Here is a 9,936-nt window from a genome sequence, read left to right as displayed (position 1 = left end):
AAGCAAGTATCATCGATCCTTCCTCCCTCTACACGCTAGATCACTACCTTGTCCAAATGGACATGTTAGACTCATTCGCCAAGGAGATCGCAACATAAGTGAAGGAAAGCCTCAAAGGTCAAGCAAGATCAAGCAGAAGGTCATGCTGGAAGGTCGCCGAAGCTGCAATGCAACATGCGTGCTGCTTCGAGCCGGATCCCGCGTCGCTGGAGCTACAATGTAGCATCATTCGTGGTGGTGACCGCAGGGTTGCAACCTGAAGATCTCGGCAATGACTGCAGATGCTGCAACGCAGCATCACTCGATAGCCCGCACTGCAACCGCAGGATGCCGTCGCCCGTGGGCGCTGCAAAGCAACGAGCGTGGTACTTCAACTCATAGATCTCGCCGGCGACACATGCTTTAATGCAACGGCGGCAAAGCTGGAAAGTGGCACCCATGGAGGCACACCGGCAACAGCGGGGGTGGCCAGCGTCACCCTCTGGCTTGTTTTGCCGTAATCAATCCTGCTGCGTAGCAACTGATGAAATGAACAGTAGCCGGTGTCGTCACACCTCACCGGCGCTGCGCTCGTCGAGGTGTCGTGCTGCTGCAAGTCCGTCGGGCCGGTGCAATGACAGGGCGTCGTGCTGCAAGGCGTCATTCCTCGTCGTGCAGTGTCCGGGCGTCGTGTTGTTGTCTATGCTTGGGAGCGGTGGATTCGAGACTAGGGGAGAAAGGAAGCTGCCTCAGACGAGGATAGAACGACCACAGCACCAGATCAGAGGGCTGGCTAGGCGGATGCGGTTGATTCCTAGCAACCGCCTTAGAAAATTGACATGTACCACGGCGTACGGTACATCTTTCGCAAAAAAAAAAAGGTGGATACAGTACATGCAACGTGATGGAATCGACCAAAGCAGAAGATATCACATCAACAAAATAAATAAAAAGGGTAGCAAAATAAAACTTCGGTCCAAAATAAGTGTTTTGGTATTGGTGACGTATGAATTCGACACAGTTAAGGAATGATACTAAATGAAATCTGGAAGGAACTCGCACACATAGATGTTCTGATCGACCACGTACGAACTTTGGATCGATCAGCAAACTATCAGCTTAAAAAAATCGACGTGAAATTGGACGAACCTATCTATGAGTCTTCCACGTCCCTGTGCATCTTCGACGTCAAGGATACGGTAGACGAGCGATAACCAAGTCCAGGCAACAGCCATGCCTATGATCCCCGCGACAAACGCAACGACGGCGAGCTTGGTCCCAGGATAGGCGTTATCGAAGAGTATGAGCAGGAGGATCGAGATGAATAGTAACGCCAATCCAAAGAAGAGCGCCATGCACATGGCCGCGATCCGGACGAACTTGCTCCGCTCCGCCACCATCACCACGAGGCCGTGGCCGTCCTTCTTGGGAACAGGATTCCCGAACCCGATGCACTCGCTCGGCTCCGCCACCACGAACTCGTCATCGCCCTTGTTGGGACCTGCAGGATTCTCGACGTCGGCCATCGACGTGCCTCCTTCTTTTGCTTTTGCTAGGCAGGGGCGTCGATGATGAGATGAGATGCGATCGTTGAAAAACAGAAGAGGTAGCCTGCGCTGCGTCCTAGGGTTCCTTCGATATACATATATTTATTCCCAAGCGAAGACAAGATGTACGTAAATACGTATATCCCTAACAACGTGTATTTATCTGTTGTTTAAACCGATACCTTTGGGAACACGTAACTAAAACGCCGGAGTTGTTACGGAGATCACGCGAGGGCAGTGTGGTACTCCCGTCCGTTCTCTGCTGCAGCCGCCGTATTTTTTGTCCCAGTTGGAGTCCTCCATTGGATATACTGTACGTACTGGAGTAGTATGTACGGACGAGGCGCAGTCCCTCGATGCATGGTGCACTCGAGTGAGTCGTGTGTTTGCCTCTGGAAGAAACTCGCTAGCTAATTAGCTTACGTACGTACGCTACAGAGGTGTGTTAATTTGCTACTAGGTAGGAAGTGCGGCTTGCCGCACCCGGCAGCGGTGCCGCTATCGGGTACGGTCATATCCAATCTGGTAATATAGTCATAAGAGCATCGCAAATATAAAAAAATAGCAATGATATTGGTTCAGTACAGTGCCATACACCAAATCATTATCTATAAATAAGATATAAAATTTAATATGAGTTTTTTTCGGAAAAAACTTCCAATCTATTCATCTTCAATCATGGCAGTACAACGAACACCAGAAATAAAAATTACATCCATATCCGTAGACCACCTAGCGACGACTACAAGCACCGAAGCGAGCCGAAGGCGCGCCGCCGTCATCGCCCCTCCTGTAGGAGATATGCCCTAGAGGGAATAATAAATGATATTATTTCTCTCCGAGTTCATAATTATGTTTATGTTCCATGCTATAACTGCAATGATTCTCGAGTCTGCAATATCCACGAGGCTTGGAGGAAGACTCATATGCACGTGTGGAATAATAAACGGCAAGAAGTATTCCTAGTCTGGCCTCTAAGACTAGCTCAAGTGTTGCATGATGGTTCTGTTTTCCTGATCATGGGCATGTCTATGCCAGCAATTTTGAGGGCACAATGTTAAGAGAACATTTGTGTTGAATCGACCCAGATTGATGTTATGCTAAGAGATTCATTCGTCACAAGTTAATGGTTTATAACACAGAGATAGTTAATGTTTGCATAATTCCTTAGACCATGAGAGTATCGAGTTTCTTCATGCTTGCTTCATGAACTTTGGGGTTTGTTAAACGTCATTCGTAACTGGATGGCTATTACGGCGGCTTACGGGTTCATGGGAAAGTATGTTAAGTAACTTGATAGCTCGAGATTGGGATTTGCTCCTCCGACGATGGAGAGATATACTCGGGCCCACTCGGTGTTACGGTGTCCATCATCGTCTGGCCAGATACTTTGTGATTTGATCACGGGGATGCCGGAACACGAAACGAGAAAAGAGAACAAAACCGGTAACGAGGTAACTTGCATAGTGGACAAAGTGTTGGCGCACGGGGATGCAATAAATCTCACCTCAGGTGTTTGTGATATATCGTGAAGCAACAGGAATAGCTCACCTCAACTGGAGGTTCACTCGAATATTCATTCGTGTGGGTATAGGGGTCAATATGGGTGTCCACGGCTCCGATGTTGATCATTGATCGGAAGGGGTTCCAGGTCATGTCTATACTTCACCAAACCTATAGGGTCACACGCTTAAGGGTCATCTATCTGCTGAATACTAGACAGGGAGTCTGAGAGAAAATCACCGAAAAAGTTTCGGACAGCGGGATCGTACCGCAGAGAGAGGTCACCGGATGAGTATTGGTGAAACCGAAAAAGTTGTTTCGGGGTATGCCATTAAGTCAAAATAGTTTCGGCACATGCCTGATAATTTTTGGAGGGTGCCAGAATCATTCTGGAAACTTTTTGGAATTTTTAGAAATAAAAACCAGAAATGTTTCGGAGCTGCCGGTACCGCTTTGGCTGTTTTTCGCAAATGAAATTCACTAATCTGAAATTGTTTCAGAACAAATCCAAAATCATTTTAGTGGGTACTGGAATTATTCTAAGACCCACAGAAATATTTTCGGATTTAGTGGACGCGAAAAATTGTCTTCATGAATAGTGAAAACACATTCTTGTTTGCTTTTCGCAGATGAAAATCACTAAACCGAAATTGTTTCGGAACGCGTTGAAAATTATTTTAGTGGGTACTGGAAATGTTCTGAGCCCACATAAATATTTTCAGTTCGAACGGACGCTGAAAAATGTCATCATGAATAGTGAAAGTCCTTTTTGCTTGGCTTCTTGGAGAAGCCACCTTGAGGGCCTTTTTGGTATTTCCCCCCTTGGCTTCTTGGAGAAGCCACCCTTGGGCTTGGCCTATAAATAGGGGTGGAGGGGGCTGCCTAAAGGATGATCCCTTCTCACATACAAGTGCCATGCATGATCTGGCTTCTCTCTCCCTCCCAGCGAAATAGTTTCGTAGAGCCAAAAGGCTGTCTGGGTTCTGGTGGGAACTAGTTCTGGACGGCGAAGCCCTGCCGGATAGATGACACCGTATGTGTGCAACTCTGTAGAGAGATCGTAGTTTCGGTCTTAGTTCGTGAGTGCCTCCCGAAGGGCTGTCCGTGTGACCGTCCGAGTTTCGAAGGTCCTCCCGAAGGGCTGTCCGAGTGACCGTTCGAGTTTCGAAGGTCCTCCCGGAGGGCTGTCTGAGGAGCAGATGAGGGTATACATCCTCGCGGTTGGGAGGTTGTAAATCCTAGCTGCGGGGATCTGCACCGCCGATCGTCATCGACTCTACTTCCCGCTGCGCTACGAGTCGGTAACGAAAAAGATCAAACCTTGTATGCAGTCTCCATAGTGGTCCTGGGATGGTGCGTAGGTCGGAATTTTTTGTTTTCTGCTGCGTTCCCCTACACCTCCATCGCCGGAGCCGAGCACAACTTGTTGTAGTAGACAGTCCAGAAGTCGTCGTGCTAAGGCCCCATAGGACCAGCACCCCAGTACAGCAACCGCCGCTGATGAAAAATAACGTAGATCGGAAGGATCCAAACCGAAGACACACGAACATAGACGAACAACGACGAGATCCGAGCAAATCCACCAAAGATAGATCTGCCGGAGACACACCTCCACACGCCCACCAACGATGCTAGACGCACCGCCGGAACGGGGGCTAGGCGGAGAGACCTTTATTCCATCTTCAGGGAGCCGTCGCCGTCTCGCCTTCCTGAGTAGGACACAAACCCTAACAAGATTGAAAAAATGACTAAAAACGGAGCTCTCCAGCCGGCCCTTGCCAGGATCCACCGCGCCTCCATGGCCCTAGGGCCACCGGAGACGAGGCGGACCTGCGCCGGCGCCGGCGAAAGACACGAACCCTAACTTTCTTTGTTGGAGGAGGAGGAGGCGGAACCCTGGCTCTAGATAGGTGCGTAAAATTTATTATGAGTTTTTAGACGTGGATAACATATTGGATAGAATATATTGACAAAGATGATGAACAGTTCAGACATAAGCATCCTCAGAAAGAGAATTGTGGTTTATAACATTGGTAGTCACATGAAAATTTATGTGAAAATGAGTAGATGTGCCAAGTCAAAGAAGAACGGTACACATGATACATTGAGCTTATATAAGCATTTGAAGGCAGGCTATGTAGACATAACTCGACATCATCAATATAATAGTTCATAGATTCAGATATAGAACGGATATGTTCTCCTTATAGACACCACCAGTAAATACATAGTACATGACTTAGTTGTCTCGTCATGATCTATTCTCATACGGTATTGGTAGACAAAAGATAGTACTCGGCGTACATAAGGACCTTGATCGCCGTCGTGCCTTCCTGTTGCCTTTGAGTTAATCAAATGCCTGCAAAGAAGCAACAAAGAACCACATTAGTGGCTACACATGCGAGTAGAATTCTTATTTAACTATAATGCCTCTCAATTTCGACGGGGGTTGACCAAAGGAGTATAACAATTCATCAAATCAAATATGTACCACATTCAAATCATAATATCCGAAGCAGGGTACATTGTAGGACATGTTTTGCGCTTGCAGGTCTACAGGACGAAAGCCATATTCAGTTTCACTTACATATAAACTACACATCTTTCAGATACTCGGGCGCATAGTGCTTCCTGGAGCAATCCTACATCTCAAAATATAACCATTCACCTGCATGGGCAAGTAGACAGGCTTCATTAACATAATGTAGCATCCGTCTTAAGTCCTATACATAACAAAGATCGTTACTCCTACTTGCCTCATCAAGACCCGCGACTTTAGGAGCTATACCATAAGGTGCTTTTATTGCAAAATATATTACCAAATGAATGAACCCACCCTTCCTTGAGCATACAACATCTTCCACATGAGCGGTTGGAATGTACTCCCTCCGTACCGAAATATAAGTCAATGGGGGAGTGTAAACTAAACTCCCCCAACGCCTTATATTTTGAAACAGAGGTAATAGAACATTAGATAAACTCATCTTTAAATATCAGTTACAATTAAAAATGTGTGCATAGATGTTTCTATAAGGTCTAACATAGACATACTCTTCTCCACACAAAGAAACTTAAGAAAACCATAAACCACTGAAGAGAAAAGGCAGTCAAGACCAGGTCACTCACCACTTTCATGTAATTTCTTGAGGACTTGAGAATCAAGGAATAGCGCCATTCTTCTCCTTTCTTTCTTCTCTAAAGAAGTGGCACTTCACTCATTCCATTGATGGTTCTGTGAGGATGGGTGCTGAGCTGAATAAGAAAACATATGCCCGAGTATTTCTCGTTAGGTGTGGTATAAGCTTTGAAGTACCAAGAGTTGCAAATTGAACTCAGAAGTCAAAACATGGCATATGAATAAAAGAAAATAAGATGTTAGATATTGGGCGGTGCCCTCGGCCTTACCTTGATCGGCTCGATCTATTTTAAAAGATTGGGAAAAGGGAAGAATGAGGATAACTATGTATGCGTGTAACTGTAACCAGAACTCCTATACAAATCAATATGCACTAACCATGGCATGGTGCTATTGCTAAGAAAGGTAAATTACCATCTTAGCATAACCTCTGTCTGGATAAAAACATAAACCTAGAGCATATCTTCCTGAAACCATCTAAACTGCCGAGTGGAATCTATTCAAAGTACTCTCTTTGAAAATTTGTTTGTAGAGTCAAAAGATCATGCTATGTTTAGCTAGCTTCGATGGTAAACAAAAGTAAGTTAACTATGTTACAAGAGAAGCAAAGAGCGGTGTCTTAAATTATATAAAAAAACTAACATACAGACTATATATTAGTCATCAACACGCTTTAAAAAAATCAAGCGAGCACACTAATGCTCTAGTTATCAATGTATAGAAATATAACATGTTTGTGTCTACAGTCAATTTGTAACTTTCTAGCTCATCCAGTCTAACTACATAAGCAGATATCCTCTAAGCAAGTCAAAGCATGTTATCCAAGCCAAGGTGATAAAACTAAATAGTTTCTAGATAAGTCGCAATCGGTAGATAGAACTGAAGCCTCCTAGTGTCTAGTAGAAGTGACCTAGAGCATCCCTTTTGTACAGCTTGTCTATGACAAAAGACCTTTATGGTAAAACAAGGATTAAGAGTACAGTCGAGTAAGCTAGTAGGATGGTTATTACCATGTTGGTTTGTGCCGCCGTACGTCACACCCCTGCGCTATGCAAGACAACAAACCTAATAAGCAGCAGCATCGAAGATGGGGAGCAGTAACAACATTGAGAAAAAGGTGAACAAAAACCACCTCTTCCATTGCACAGTGATGAAGAACGAAAGGGAGAACGGCGTGGCGAAGAGCAATCAGACCCCGATTCACCTGTGAAATGACGGGTGGAATTAACCATAAGTCAAGGTCGGCGGAAAAGAGAACAGGGAGGGGAAAGAGAGCTAGTAGGAGGCACCTAAAATCATCAATTTAGTATATTATGAGCATGTTACAGATTATATATGAAGGAAATATGCCCTAGAGGCAATAATAAAGTTGTTATTTATATTTCCTTATATCATGATAAATGTTTATTATTCATGCTAGAATTGTATTAACCGGAAAGTTAGTACATGTGTAAATACATAGACAAACAGAGTGTCACTAGTATGCCTCTACTTGACTAGCTCGTTAAGCAAAGATGGTTAAGTTTCCTGGCCATAGACATGAGTTGTCATTTGATTAATGGGATCACATCATTAGAGAATGATGTGATTGACATGACCCATCCGTTAGCTTAGCACGATGATCGTTTAGTTTGCTGCTATTGTTTTCTTCATCACTTATACATGTTCCTATGACTATGAGATTATGCAACTCCCGAATACCGGAGGAACACTTAGTGTGCTATGAAACGTCACAACGTAACTGGGTGATTATAATGATGCTCTACAGGTGTCTCCGATGGTGTTTGTTGAGTTGGCATAGATCGAGATTAGGATTTGTCACTCCGATTGTCTAAGAGGTATCTCTGGGCCCTCTCGGTAATGCACATCACAATAAGCCTTGCAAGCAATGTGGCTAATGAGTTAGTTGCGGGACGATGCACTACAGAATGAGTAAAGAGACTTGCCGGTAACGAGATTGAACTAGGTATTGAGATATCGACGATCGAATCTCGGGCAAGTAACATACCGATGACAAAGGGAACAATGTATGTTGTTATGCGGTTTGACCGATAAAGATCTTCGTAGAATATGTGGGAGCCAATATGAGCATCCAGGTTCCGCTATTGGTTATTGGCCGGAGATGAGTCTCGGTCATGTCTACATAGTTCTCGAACCCGTAGGGTCCGCACGCTTACGTTCGATGATGATCGGTATTATGAGTTTATGTGTTTTGATGTACCGAAGGTTGTTCGGAGTCCCGGATGTGATCACGGACGTGACAAAGAGTCTCGAAATGGTCGAGACATAAAGAATGTTATATTAGACGATGTTATTCGGACACTGGATGAGTTCCAGAGGTCAGCGGATAAATATTAGAGTGCCGGAAGGGTTATCGGAACCACCGGAGAAGTAATCGGCCTTATTGGGCATAGGGGAGATAGAGAGAGGGGGGGCTGCCAAGGGCTGGCCGCATCGCCCCACCCCCCCCCCCCCCCCCCCCCCCGTGGGCCTAGTCCGAATTGGACTAGGGGGAGGGCGGCGCCCCCTCCTTCCTTCTCTTTCCCCTCTCCTTCCTTCTTCTTCTAGTAGGACTAGGTAAGGGGGAATCCAACTCCTACTAGGAGTAGGATTGCCCCCCTTGGGGCGCGCCCTATAGGGCCGGCAGGCCTCCCCTTTGCTCCTTTATATTCAGGGGCAGGGGGCACCCTAGAACACATAAGTTAATAGTTGTTTCAGCCGTGTGCGGTGCCCCCCTCCATAGATTTCCACCTCGGTCATATCGTTGTAGTGCTTAGGCGAAGCCCTGCGTCGATAACATCATCATCAGCGTCACCATGCCGTCGTGCTGACGAAACTCTCCCTTGGCCTCAGCTGGATCAAGAGTACGAGGGACGTCACCGAGCTAAACGTGTGCAGATTGCGGAGGTGCCGTGCATTCGGTACTTGATCGGTTGGATCGCGAAGACGTTCGACTACATCAATCGCGTTACATAACGCTTCCGCTTTCGGTGTACGAGGGTACGTGGACACACTCCCCGCTCGTTGCTATGCTTCTCCTAGATAGATCTTGCGTGATTGTAGGAATTTTTTTGAAATACTGCGTTCCCCAACAGTGGTATCAGAGCCAGGTCTATACGTAAATGTTATATGGACGAGTAGAACACAAAGAGTTATGGGCGATAATAGTCATACTGCTTACCAGCATGTCATACTTTGATTCGGCGGTATTGTTGGATGAAGCGGCTCAGACCGACATTACGCGTACGCTTACGCGAGACTGGTTCTACCGACGTGCGTCGCACATAGGTGGCAAGTGGGTGTGTTTCTCCAACTTTAGTTGAATCGAGTGTGACTATGCCTGGTCCTTGTTGAAGGTTAAAACAACACACTTGACAAAAAATCGTTGTGGTTTTGATGCGTAGGTAAGAACGGTTCTTGCTAAGCCCATAGCAGCCACGTAAAACTTGCAACAACAAAGTAGAGGATGTCTAACTTGTTTTTCCAGGGCATGTTGTGATGTGATATGGTCAAGACGTGATGATATAAATTATTGTATGAGATGATCATTTTTTGTAACAGAGTTATCGACAACTGGCAGGAGCCATATGGTCGTTGCTTTATTGTATGCAATGCAATCGCCATGTAGTTGCTTTACTTTATCACTAAGCGGTAGCGATAGTCGTGATAGCAATAGTTGGCGAGACGACAACGATGCTTCGATGGAGATCAAGGTGTCAAGCCGGTGATGATGGTGATCATGACGATGCTTTGGAGATGGAGATCAAAGGC

The sequence above is a fragment of the Triticum aestivum genome, chromosome 4D, assembly GCF_018294505.1.
Source record: "Triticum aestivum cultivar Chinese Spring chromosome 4D, IWGSC CS RefSeq v2.1, whole genome shotgun sequence".
In the NCBI taxonomy this organism is placed as follows: domain Eukaryota; kingdom Viridiplantae; phylum Streptophyta; class Magnoliopsida; order Poales; family Poaceae; genus Triticum; species Triticum aestivum.
This window is presented reverse-complemented; position numbering follows the sequence as displayed.